This window comes from Anas acuta, chromosome 15, assembly GCF_963932015.1.
Source record: "Anas acuta chromosome 15, bAnaAcu1.1, whole genome shotgun sequence".
NCBI lineage: Eukaryota > Metazoa > Chordata > Aves > Anseriformes > Anatidae > Anas > Anas acuta.
This window is the reverse complement of record NC_088993.1, coordinates 13,115,115-13,127,991: the sequence shown is the minus strand read 5'-3', so window position 1 is coordinate 13,127,991 and position 12,877 is coordinate 13,115,115. Positions and strand designations below refer to the sequence as shown.

General features: G+C 47.4%; 1 protein-coding gene across 5 annotated transcripts in view; it reads right to left on the bottom strand.

Annotated features, from left to right (window-relative positions):
* Positions 1-12,877, bottom strand: part of ELFN1 (extracellular leucine rich repeat and fibronectin type III domain containing 1) — a 98,004-nt gene that overhangs the window by 40,263 nt on the left and 44,864 nt on the right. For all 5 annotated transcript variants that reach the window (XM_068699327.1, XM_068699330.1, XM_068699331.1 and 2 more), the window contains one exon: positions 2,668-2,800. The gene's annotated coding sequence lies outside the window, so the exon portion shown is untranslated. The remainder of the gene's footprint in view (positions 1-2,667; positions 2,801-12,877) is intronic.

Genomic DNA, 12,877 nt, shown 5'->3' with positions numbered 1-12,877 from the left:
TGGAGTCATTTAGAGGTGCTCACGTTTAAATGAGCGGCTTGCCCTGAAAGGGACAGAGCTGGGGCTGCTGGCAAGATTTTCGGGATCGTTAGCCTAGAAAACGCTTAGCAGGGGAAGCAGTTGGCAGGCAGATTTCGCGGACATGGCGCCGGCGTCCCCTGCCAGCAAAATTACAAGGCTGAAATCCTGGAGCTGGATGGGGCCAAACTGTTCACAGCAAACAATTTAATTGATGAATGAAGTGGATTGCCCAGGAGATGGTTTTCAGTCATCTGCTCGTTGCGTGAAGCCGCCTGGAGAAGGGTCCGTGCCATCGGGTGCCACCAGCTGCCCGTGTCAGGCACGGGATGGCCCCGTCTCCGGACCCCTCCTGGGCACCTGCTCCCCAAATGAGCAGCCCAGTGGCATGAGCATGGCCACCTCCGGGCTTGCCTGCTTCTTCTCACCAAAGGTACTCTGCTTTCCTGCAGGTCCTGCTGCTCTTCAGCCTCTGCAGCTAGACCAGTGATGTTTGCATGCTGAGGATCTCAGCGTTGGCTGTTTGAAAGAGAATCTACCAACGTGCAGCAGAACAGAGGCAAACAAAACAGCAACACCGATTTGTCTGCTTCTGCAAGAAACTCTTGTCTCTGTCCCTCTGACCCTCTGGACAATACTGCACAGGCTACCTGCATAGACTCCTTTCATTTGGGCCAATAAAGTAGATTATCTCTCTAGCTCTTGTACATTGAGACAAATGCTTGCAGCCCTTGAAAATAGCCTCTTGTTTGTGAAAAGTCTTCTGAGAAAGGAAGACAAGGGAAAATAACTGCCAAGAAAAGGGGGAACATTGCTCGTGCTGGCTTGGCAACATTTGACCAAGCCCTTGCAGAGACTGGGAGAAGGAGGAGGAAGGAGGCAGGGAGCTGAGACCAGTAGCTGCAATCACTGCTCTGCAGGAGCAATATCTCACCGTGTCCACGGAGACCAATCCCAAATTATTCAGCCCAACAGTTTTCAAAACAAACTCTTATTCTGCTGCTCTGTGGCAGGCACGAAGCTTTCTCTGCGAGTCCCATTTTACATCTTTGGTAGCTCAGCGCTGGATGGTGTAACACTCAATTGTGAAAACCCTGCAGGAGCCTTTGATGCAAACGGGGCTTATCAGCTCAAATAACACAACTGTCTTTTATCCTTTGCGTCCCAAGCCTGCTGTTTTGGCACTCATATTTGTAATTCGTCGCCTGACTCTGGGTCTGGCTCCAGCAGGACGCACGCTGCTGTCTGTCTGTCTGCATCGCTGGGATTTTTGTGGCTGCCCGGAGGGACCCGAGCACCTAAGCTCTGCTTATCTTTGGCGATGCTTGGGCTCCTAATTGGCTAAAAGATACTGTTGAAAGCAGGTCTTAGGAGCTGTAGACTTGCAGGTGCTTTCAAATGACTGTCCCCAGGCCTGCCTGTTCATCTGTCTTGCCCTCCCAGCAGTGACTGCATCCTCGCCAGCCCATCTGGCCCTCGGAGGTGCCCATGCACCTCCAGCACAACCCTTCCTCCCCTCCACGCTGGCTCGAGCCCGTGGACCCGCAAGCTTTTGGCTGGCGCTACCTTTTCTTCAAAAAAGGACAAATGAGGTAGAAGAAGAAAAGGTGAAAACATGATAATAGCTGTGGGAAAAGGCAGCTGCTATAGACTTGACAATGCTGGAAATGGAGGCTCAGAGAAAAGTTTTTCTCCTGAAATTATTCTTTTCAATCTCAACAGCACACTGAAGAGAAGTTTAAGCACACTTTTTAACACCTTTTGTACTCAAATTCCAAATTCACCTGTCTACCCAAGCAATAACAGAAATAATCTTTTTTTATCCGGCTGCACATTTTGCTGTAGAAATTTGTTTCCATTAAACTATTCCCTTTTGTCCTCTTAAAAAGCATATTTTAAATAATAACAGTGCAAAAAAAAAATTATACACTATCCAAAAAACCTCAACCCTGTCGACTGTGCACTTTTATATAAAAGTTATCTCTTTCTTTCGACGGATTGATGAAAACCCTTTTCATAATGTCAAGGTAGAGATGAGAAAGAGGGAGAAAATTTCTCAGTGCCCAGCACAGATAGTCATTTCAACAGGAAACACATGGCAAACTCTGGGCTTAGAAAACTAAATAACAGCACTAATGTGAACCTGATGTTCTTTTTCTGCTTTGTAAAACACAATTTTGTAGAAGTTTGGGTGGAGGTACACATTGCACTTCTCATCCGGGGGGAAAAATGCCATATTATTCAAATCTTAACTGGAGAATGTGAGTTTAAGATTGAAAAAAATAGTGTTATATTTATATAAATGTACAGATATATACATAACCATGATAACTTCCACTGCCACTTCTCTTTCAGGAGTGCAGCAGCCACAGCTCATCCATTCAGGTTCATTAGGGCTGTGAGAAGCAATGTGAGCAGCACAGCCCTGGATTGCTGCCCGTCTGCACCAGCTCCTTCCTCTGGGAAACGAATGCTGCAAGGTTCCCCTCTTCTTGCTTGGCTCCTGGGGGGGATTTCCAGGCACTCGAGCCCTTCCCAGGGGGACATGCCCTGTCTGTACAACCCCCACCACTCTCTCCCATGCCCAAATGCCTCCCACCAGCCCATTTTTCTCCCTCTGGAGATGCAATTGGAAAGGTCGCCCCTTACCTTCGTGCCCGGGCGTCACTACTGGCTCCTGCTGAAGTCATGAACGTCTCCTAGCTGTTGTCTGTCGGGGCTGGAGGCACACTGGGTACAGCATTGGGGTCATGCAAGACAGTCACCACATCCAGCACATGAACTGCAAGGAAAGAAATGAAAACGTAAGAGGGAGCTTCATCAGGGGTATAAAAGTGCTGGTTACATGAAGCTGTCCCAGGAACAGCACAGCTACAGTCACAGAGACACAGGGACCAGACAAGTATGGGAAGAGGAGCAAGGAGAGGTACCACGGTGAGATCAGCTGCTCAACTCAGAAGTCAAAGGGAAAAGAAATCCACCCGCTGGCAGAGCAGGGACTGTAAGAAATGTTGGAAGGAGACCTGGGAGTGAAGAAGAATAGGACAAACGGCAGATGGGGACTGAAAGGGATGGGAGAGGATGGATAGCTCTGGGATGCACAGGGAGATGGCACGGGCAGGTACTGGGGCAGAGCTCCTGGAGAAGCGAGGAGCCACCAGCAGCACCAGCCATCCAGCACAGACAGATTTTAATAAGCTTAGTCATCCTTTCACATGGGGATCAGTCTCATTATCACATTTTTAAGTCTTAATTGTGCTTTTATTGTCCTCACTGCTCACTTCTAACCTCCTCTCTGTTCCTCTTTTAGTTTCGGCTGCCTGGCTGGCCAGGGCTCTGTCCTCACTGCTGCTGCCAAGCTCCTGCCCACCTGTGACACGAGACAACCAGCACAGCGAGAAGTGACACTGACCATAACAGCCCTCATCTCCACAACACTCAGCGTCTTGTTTTATTATCATCAACATAACAACAATAAGAGCAATATTAGTGACAAGCATTTTATTATTCCTCCTGTTATTATTATTTGGACATGACCTAGGAAGTATTTCAGAAAGACAGCTCAAATTCAGCATAAGATCCAGGCGAACAGGGCAGTTAATTAAACGTCAGAGTGATGGACAGAGCTGGGACAAGCCTAGAAGGCTATCAGAGCTGGACAACCTCTGACAAGTTGGATGAGAGATGGATGGATCTGGGACAAGTCCCAGACCTCTCCCTCAGCAAAGGCAGAGCCCTGCTGCCTACCCGGATCTTTAAACTCAGCATTGCTCCCTACTTTGTCAAAATTTTCCTGGAGAAAGCCACCTTCCAAGCTGCACTACTGATTGTCATCTTATTTGGTGACTTTTTATTACCTCCAAATGATGCAGAGAAAATAAAGAGCCCCACATGACAATATTTTTTAACCAGCATGCGTGTGAACTCACAGCAGGTAGGATTTTTTATTTTTTTTAATTTTATTTTTGCAAAAGATTTCTTCTCCTTTTTTCTGAACTAGACATTTGCAAGAGAGGCAGGCAGAGGACAGCGAACGGGGAGAGAGAATGGCAGCCGGAGGGCATTGCAAAACTCCAAGAATAAATATTACAGAAGGAAAGCAAGCCCGTGACAGATACCAGGCAATCCGTAAGTCATCTGGAGAGTGGGAAACATAATAGACTAATCAATCAGGTAGACAAAGGGTGAGAAGAGTCACAGAGAGGCAATAGGTAGTTGGAGGTCAGTTATGAAATATAATCTCTAAATTGGAGAGAGAAGGACAGTAGCACAAGAACAATGACAGGTATTTGAATGCAGGTAGGCGAACGCTGGATTGATTTCCAGGAGAGCGAGTGTCGGATGAGAATATTGTGGCGGTAAGAACAACCAACCTCACATGTCTGAGCTGGGGATGTATTCTGTACAGGGAGAGGCAGAGCTGGTGAGACTTGAAAGTGCAGCTCCATTTTGGAAAACGCTGTTAGAAAGACAGATGGTGGGATTCCCTGTTGCTTGTTCCTCTGGGTTTTTGGGCAAATTTTGTCAGTTCGGAAAGAAAAGAAGTGATGCTTTTCCTAAGCATAAGTCCTGCAAATGCCACCTGGGATCTGGAAGTCAAGCCAGATCCCTTCTAGCTTGTGCTTTCTCATCAGTGATCCTGGCATGAGTAATCTCTAATCTAGTTAGCTAAGATGCAGGAAAGCTGCACGCTACTATGCAAGAGAGATGGGGATTCTGCAGGTGAATTTAATTATTTCTTCTGCGAAGAAAGTGGGAGTTAATAAAGCACAACTCACTCTCCATTAGCTCTCTGGGCTGCGTAGTGACAGCAAGAGCTCGGGCAGCATCATCCACTCTGCTTGCTAAGCTGAGCAGGTAGGTTCCCATCACACCCAGCAAAAGCTTGACTTAGCATGAAGTCATTTCTACCGACACTTCTCTGACCTTAACCATGTACTACAAAGGTGTCACACCGTCCCTCTAACAACAGCTAGACCCAAGCAATTAGAGCTGAATGAACAATTCATAATGAATAATCTCTTTGGCAAACTCCACCTCATTTTAGGCTCGTGAAATGTTCACACGCACATTGCAAGGTTCACGCATTTGTTTGTTAATGGAAACAACTTGCCATTTTTTCCCCTGAGCAAACAGCACCGTGGCAGCCCATTGAAAACGATCTGTATTCAGCACACAGGCTGTGCTCACGGGCTGTGCCGGCCACGTGGTGCTGTTCAGCTCCTGCTCTGGGTGAAGGACTTGAGTGGCTCCCAGAACTGCACATCAGGACTGCTGTTTCTTTCCTCTGAAATTTCCTTTTTGCCAAATCTGTCAGCATTAGCATGTGAACTGAGTATCAGCCAGGTGCATGGGTGAGATGGGAACAGAGCCACCGAGCACAGTGAAGAGCTGAGCGTGGAGCATCCTCGGCCAGCCTGGGCAGGTGGAATGGCCCCACTGAGCACCCTGCCCTTTAAATGGGCATTTACACGAGAAACACCATCCTAAGGCTATTTGGTTTTGCTTCCTCTACAGCTCATGGAGAGGGCTGGGAATCTCCAGTAGCCCCTGGAGTGGTGGATGCCAAGGAGATAGAGAACCTGGAGAACTTACGCTGGAGAACCCGTCTGATTCCCTTAATCTGGGTGCTTGGCTCTCCGTGCCCACTACGGGCTGGGCCAGATCCTGCTGAGAGAAGGGCAATGGTTGGCAGCCGAGGAGGTGACAACTCGCCCTGGCTGGCAGTGAAGCTGAGAACAACGTGTGCTCCAACAGACTGAGACGTGCAGGGAGATAAGAGAGCACGGGGCAATAAATCAGGTTTTCAAAGCAGAGCATATTAGGAGATCAATGGGACAGATATTAGACTGAAGGAGCAAGCTCCAAAGAGATGGGAGCAATTCTGTTCCTCCTCCTTCCCCCTGTTGCTAAGGAATTTTTTTCCCCATTTAATAACATCCTCATTGTTTTTAAATGAGCAGCAAAGCCAGTGGGTTCCACGTGGCATTAGCAATGTGTTTGTGAAAGGGAAAGCAACTGGCTCCTAGCAGGATTTGATAAAAGCCTCTCCAAGCTCCGAGTGATTTACAGCTCGGGAAAACAAACACGGACTGATACAAATGCAGAGAGAAGCACCGACGGCACCGACATCCAGGTACACTCAATTACCAATTCATCAGCCCAAGTGAACTTGAAGGGCTTTTCAAACTCTACACGGCTCTAAATTAAAGGAAATCTTTAGACGGATAGCATTCTGCGATAGCGGGAGAGGCAGACTCATTTTCTGAGCTTCAGCTGGGGAGAAGGACCGCAGGCGAGGGACAGCCGGCAGCTCCTGCTCCTCGCATCGCACCTGCATCCACACCTCCCTTCTCACCCACCCTGCCATGCCCTGGACCCCCAACAGCCTTTTTTTCTTCCTTCTCCTTGAAATCCTGCTTTTGCTTGCCCTGGAGGTATTTATGGCAAAGCTGTGAAAAGAACCGATTTTTTGGATCATTGGCTGGAACGAAAAAAAATGGAGGAAAAAAAAAATCACTATACAGTGACCCCAAATTAGAATTGCCCAGGTTCTCTGTGGCAAATATATATATATATATATATGGTCAACCAATTGTTTAATTCAATATGAAACCAACTCATGGGAAATGCTTCATTTTCCCTCCATCCCCTGCCTAGAAATCCATTTCTTTCACAAGAAGAGATGATTTACAGCTTCCCAGCTCCACGCTCCAGCAGCACTGACACTAACAGGGCGTTTGATATCTCTCCCTGCTGCATGAAGCCCCCTCGGCAGTGGGTTTCAGTGCTATTGTAATAAAAACTCAGAGGCAGCTGGGGGTAGCGACAGCATCATAGGAACGGAGAGAGCCCGGCTGCTGCGAGGCTGTGGGAAGCTCTTTGTTAATTGTTCATGCAGAAACTGTTTTCATTTCGGTGCCTAATTGATATCTTGGGAAAATGTCTTCCAAAAAGGCAGTGCGTCCTCCCCGGCTGTGCCCAGGTGAGGGTCCCCATGCTGCCTGTGCTGAGGGGCAGCTCGATGTCCCCAGAGCAGCCGTGCTGTCCCCATCCCCTGCCCCGTGTCTTCGTGCTGCAGGACGGGAGAGATGAACCAGAGGATGGCAGGGTGGGTGCTGAGCTTGGCTGCCTCTCAAACCTTAAACCTCTTGGTGGTGTTGCCAGACAGCGAGGAGGAAATCCGCCTCTCCTTCTTCCCTCGACTTCTGCCTCCTCATCACCCCTGGCAAGCTTTCCCCACTGAGGCCATCTCCAAGAGAGCTGCATTTCAAACACAAAGCCAGAGGCTCCTTAGCAAGGCTCTGCATTCCTCCAGGACCTCATCTCATCCTTCACCCCCCTCTTTTTGCTAACAGGACCAGTGGGAAGAGTCTGGCACCACGAGATGTCTGTTCACCCACCCTCTGTCTGGGTAGGGATGACCCACAGCCCTGTGGGAGCTGCCAGCACCATCCTGCCTCCCTCCTGCTGGAGCATCCCGCTGGGTATCCGGCCCCTTCCCTCCTCTTTCCTTAGGACTCCTCCAAAGACACCAGCCATCGCTCACACACGCGGCTCCACGGCTGGCTCTGGACTGTTTAAAAGCACAGCAGGCGTTTTAATTATTCACATCAAGCACGCCTTGCTTGCTAACCACCCTCTGAAGCTGTCCTAGCCGGCGTGGGGGTGGAGAAGAGCCCTGCCAGGCAGCTTCCCGCGGCCCAGCCCTGGGGAAAGCTTGAGTCTGCAAAACAGCTGTGACCGGGTGTTGTCACCCGAAGTGTCAACGGAGGTGACACAGGGACACGTGGGTGAGGAGCACCCTGGCAGATCTGCCTGGTCCCACGTCCCTCGTGTGGCTGCTGTTACGGCATCTCTGGTGCTCTGGACCCGGAGCATCCGCTGAAGGTTTGGCAGTGCTGCGAGCTGCTCTGCCCCATGCTGGTAGATTGGCTCTTGTAATATTTTAAGGGCACTGGAATTACCAAGATGCAAGGAAATAGATTGGTACTTATGGAGCACAGCTGGGCGGCTTCAGACGAAGACAATAGTGAGGATGGCATGCTTCCTTGCTGCCTTGAGCTGCTCCCAGGGTTATGTGCAAAGAGCTGCTATGGAAATCAAGCCCTCCCCACCCCGCAGCAGCATCTCTACCTGCTTCTTCCTTCCTGGCACCATCAACACTATTTGCTGTGACAGCATCCGCTCTGAGGCACTTCTGACCCACAGACTGCAGGGGGCCAATCCTTCCCTGGGCCCCGGTGCCAGGGCCGTAAGGCAGAACATGCTCGTTTTTTGCAGGGGGAAATAGCTGCAGGAAGAAGGACGTCCCACCGACATGGCTGGAAGAAGACAGCTGGTTGCTCCTTTCCCTTGGAGGTCGCTCTCATTTATTTCTCTTATTTCTGACAATTATTAAATGGCTCTTCTGCCTTGCCTTTGCTCACCATCGCCTTGATATAAATTTGGAGGACTTCCAAGCGTATTCATGACCTGCCTTCCCCCACCTCTGTGTGAGCAAGAGCCTCACCACGGGGAGCACCGAGCTTCAGGATCCTTCTCCAGCAGTAACATCCCACGTGCAGGGCCTGCTGCTGGGGCAAAGCTCCATTAACCACATCCCCCAGCCACAAAGCTGGGGTCTTGGAGCCTCCTGGACTGTCAGAGCCAGCCCCTTTCTTTTTAACCTATGAGGTTTTCAATGCTAATTTCCAGCACATGCCCAATTCGAAGCTCTAATAATGAACAACTGCTTTCTTCCCTTCCTTCTGATTTCATATTCATGAGTCAGGCTTTCCTGGCACTAAACGTAAATGCTAAACGGAAATCGCTGCACAGTGACATGTCTGTGTAGCTTCACTGTCCATTTATTTGCCTTTTCAAAGAGCTGCTGTGTTAAGCAAACATCTCTGCCTGGATCCTATCTGGGGGAGTTTGTCTGGTACGGCATGGTGCCTGCCGGGGTGGGGGAAGCGACTCCGTGTGATGGTGTCTCATAGCTCTGTTTTTGCTTCAGGGTATTTCTTGTACAATAGTTCAAGCTCAGTGAATACCTCAACCTTTTCTTGAATGTTTGCTCGAATCTTGGCAGGCTGCGCTCAGAGCTGACACAGCGAGGGCTGAAGCAGGGATCTCCCAGAGTGAAAGGCATCCATCGCTTCGGCTCGGATGGCACAGCAGGCTCCCGCAGGCAGCAGTGGGCAGATGTCTTGGCAGGGGAGGCCAAGAGACACCTGTAACATCACTGGGCAAATTATTTTTTCTGGCAACTAGAAAATTCACATACTCATGCCAAAAAAAAAAAAAAAAAAAATCCTTTTCGGGACTCAACTTATTGCCTGCCCCCAAAGAGGGGGACAGAAGGAATCACAAAAAAGGGCATGTTTTTTGTTAACCATAATAGTGAAACCATGTCAATGTTTACCTTGCAAGACTATGTTTTCATGTTCAATTGAATCTTTAAAACAGGCAATAGCAAACAGAAATGGCAGCTCTGTGCTTGTCCAGTGTGAGAGGCTGTGCCTCCTCGCGGCTGCCTCCACCGCAGCCTCCTCAGGGCTCCGTGGATGCTCTGCTCTGCCTTATGCTCTTGTTCCTTTTTCCCTTTCCTTCTGCAATTATCCCTTGACTTTCCCTGTCTGACTTTCCCCAAATGCTTAAAAAAAATGAGTGCACAGGGAGGCAAATATGACATCGGAAGTGAGGATGAGAGATGGACTTTGGACCATGAGAAATGAACTCACAAATGGGAGCTTCACAACCGACCAGCTGAAGAGTTGTCCTCCTGCTCATGGAGGACATGCTGTGTGGCATGTATTCAATCAAAGTAACCAATGGGGACCACAGTTTGAATATTATCTACATGGAACAGGCTCCTTGTGAGGAAATTATGCAGCAATATTTAATGATGGCAATGATTCAGCAAGTAATAGAAAGAAATAGTCCTTAAAACATCATCAACTTCCCATGGACAATTCCCAGGTGGGACTGAGGGTGAAAACCCTTTCATTAAAAAGCTATCCAGTTATGGTAAAACTGCCATATGTGTCTCACTGAGACAGAAGAAGTCTGGTTGTCAAAAGTGACTTCATCTTGAAAGCTGCAGGGAAATCGCAAAGCTGCTTCGCATTTCAACGGGGGTTTTGAAATCTGTCTTTAGGGACCTGAAAGCATAGCTAGATCTCACACAGCTGAAGGTGTCTTGCAGCTGGATGTCTAGGTTAAGGTAATTGTCTAGACTTCTTTTATCATCGGTGAACAGAGAGGCACACCAACCCCCAGAGAGTGATTCATTCTTCCTGTCTTAGACATCTATTTTTGGATGGGATGAATTACATTCTGGAGGTGTTGAACTTTCTCTACCACTATGGAGGAGTCTAGATGATGAACTTAGCCTAGACACTTAACCTTTGGATTGCTAAATTAGGCAGTGCTTGACTAGTGAGAGCAACCCGAGTTGTGGCAGTGCAGTGTCACAGCAATGGTAGGTTGGGAGCACTTGACCAGTGCCTACAGGGAGAGGATTCGAGGGAAGCAGAGCTCTCTGCAGGCAGGAGATGGACAAGCAGAAATCCCCTCTCCTCCTGATGGGCACACACTGTGGTGATCTCAATATTTAACTGTGACCTGGGGATGCTCTGGTGCCTGACCATCTCATCTAAATCATTTATGTCATATAAAAGTTACAGATCAGATCCAATCCTTTCCAAAGCACCGCCTGCAAGTTGGAATTTTGCAGTCCTGGGAGGAAAGTGGGGACCGGCCTCTCATCTGAGTGTGGCCTTTCAAAAACATCAAGCCTTTTACTGAGTTTGAGCTTTCCTGAGATTAGCACTCCCAAGTATCCAAAACTCAACAGCTTAGTTCTGAAAAATGAGGTGTATTTTTGTACTCATCTTCCCAGTTTTGAGCAGCCATGTCTTGCAATTTTAAGGGTTTGGTTACAACCTTGAGAGCTAGTTTGTACAGAAATATCTCCATTCTCAGCTTTGCTGTAGGCTGGGATCAATGATAGTAACCTACAAAGGAGATGGAGCTATGTGGATGAGGTAGGTGTGGTATAACCACTGTGGTTGAAAGACACCTTTTAACACATCAAAACAGAATATGGAAACAAGTGGTGTTAGCTGTCCAATTCCTATTGCTAATCCAACCCTAAAAGTAATCCCACTGCCCTCGAGAGGGCTTCTCACTATGAATCTTCCAGAAACCAATGAGATTATTGTTGCCATGACTGTAGTGGCTGCCAATTTCAGTCCTTTCAGAAAAATCTATACACCTCTCCGAGCCATCATGCCCAAACTTCTCCAGTTTCCATCACTCCAGCATAGCACAGGCAGGCTATCTGTGCAAAGCCCAGAATTGCACAGGACCGCAGGAACCCCATAGGAAAACCAGACATTGCCACTTCAAAGATCAACATGAGAAAAGGAAATAGAAATAGGGGAATAAATGGATGGAGCGGTTACCAGAGGAAGGCCAGACTGCCATTCATAAATAGCTTTCTAAAGGAAATGCTTGCAGGTTGTTCTGAGGAAGCAGTTAAGCTATGAGAAGCATGTCAGAGCCCTTCTCTGAGTCCAACAAACATGCAAGAGGAGGGCAAATAAAATTCAAGAGGCTAAAGACAGAGATGGAGTGTTTTTTTTTCACTATACAGAGTAGTGGGTTTGATTCACAAGGAGAAAAATGTATGCTCTTTCCTTGGTTGTACTGCTGCCAGAGAGGTTCAGAATGCAGCTGATGACAAAGAGCCGGCAGCTGGAAGCCCAGGGGTCCCTTAGGAGCCAGGGAAACACCTTGGGGACTTCGGTTCTCTATACCAACGTGGCTTGGACCAGTCCGAAAAAACAGTGCTTTTCCCTGTCTTATCTGGAAAATCAAGATGGATCGTGATTATTTAAGGGGCTGTTCATGGTGCTCATGGGAATGTGTTCAAGAGAGGGCTGAGCAAGACTTTGGCTCATTGTCTGGCAATCAAAGTAATGTAGACGTGTGGGACTGTGCAGCTATCTATCTAGATACATACACGTGAACGACACACACACTTCTCACAGCCTGGTGATATAAATTAGGTTCCTGTAAGTGGAACAAATTTACTTAAAGACAGCCCAGGAGGACAGATTCAGCACTAATGGCTTGGTTTCTCCTTTGCAGCTTGGTTTCTCTTTTTCTGCCTGCTTCAGCCATTGAGTGACCTGGGACAAGTTTCTACAGCTGCGCCTCAATTTCCCCATATTTAAATACAGGCTAATGTTACTGTGAAGTAAGTGTTGGAGATCTCCTAAGGAAAGACACCACATGAGAGATTTTTCTATTTTAAATCCTGAAAAGTGCTAGCCAAATGCTAGTTCTTAAATACAGCTGGTGAATATATAAGGAATCGATTTCTGCAGAAGACTACATCATTTAACCGAAAAGTCAATAATCATCTTACATACCAGCATTTAAATATTTGATCGAAAACATTCATATAACAGAATATTTTTGGTTCAGATTGTTCTCTGGAAAGCGGCAACAACACAGCATTAGACTCAGTATTAAATACTATGTTGACAGAGAACCCAAATGTCAGTATGACCATCATAGAAAAGATATTTTAGAATATGTAAAATTAAATGACTCAGGATTACTCATGATGTTATCTTACAAGAAGCAGTGAAAGCTCTTATTTCAGGAAAATTCTTGGAATTGATAACAATGTAAAGAAAATATAGTTACAAAAAGCTTCCTCCCTTGATAAAGAAATACAAAGCCTTCAAGCTCCAAATAGGAACACTGTAAACCACAAGCAAGACAGAATACTAAAAAGTCTAACAGAAATCTCAATACATAATCAAGGGAAAAGAAAAAATCACAAATAAAACTGGCCAAATGA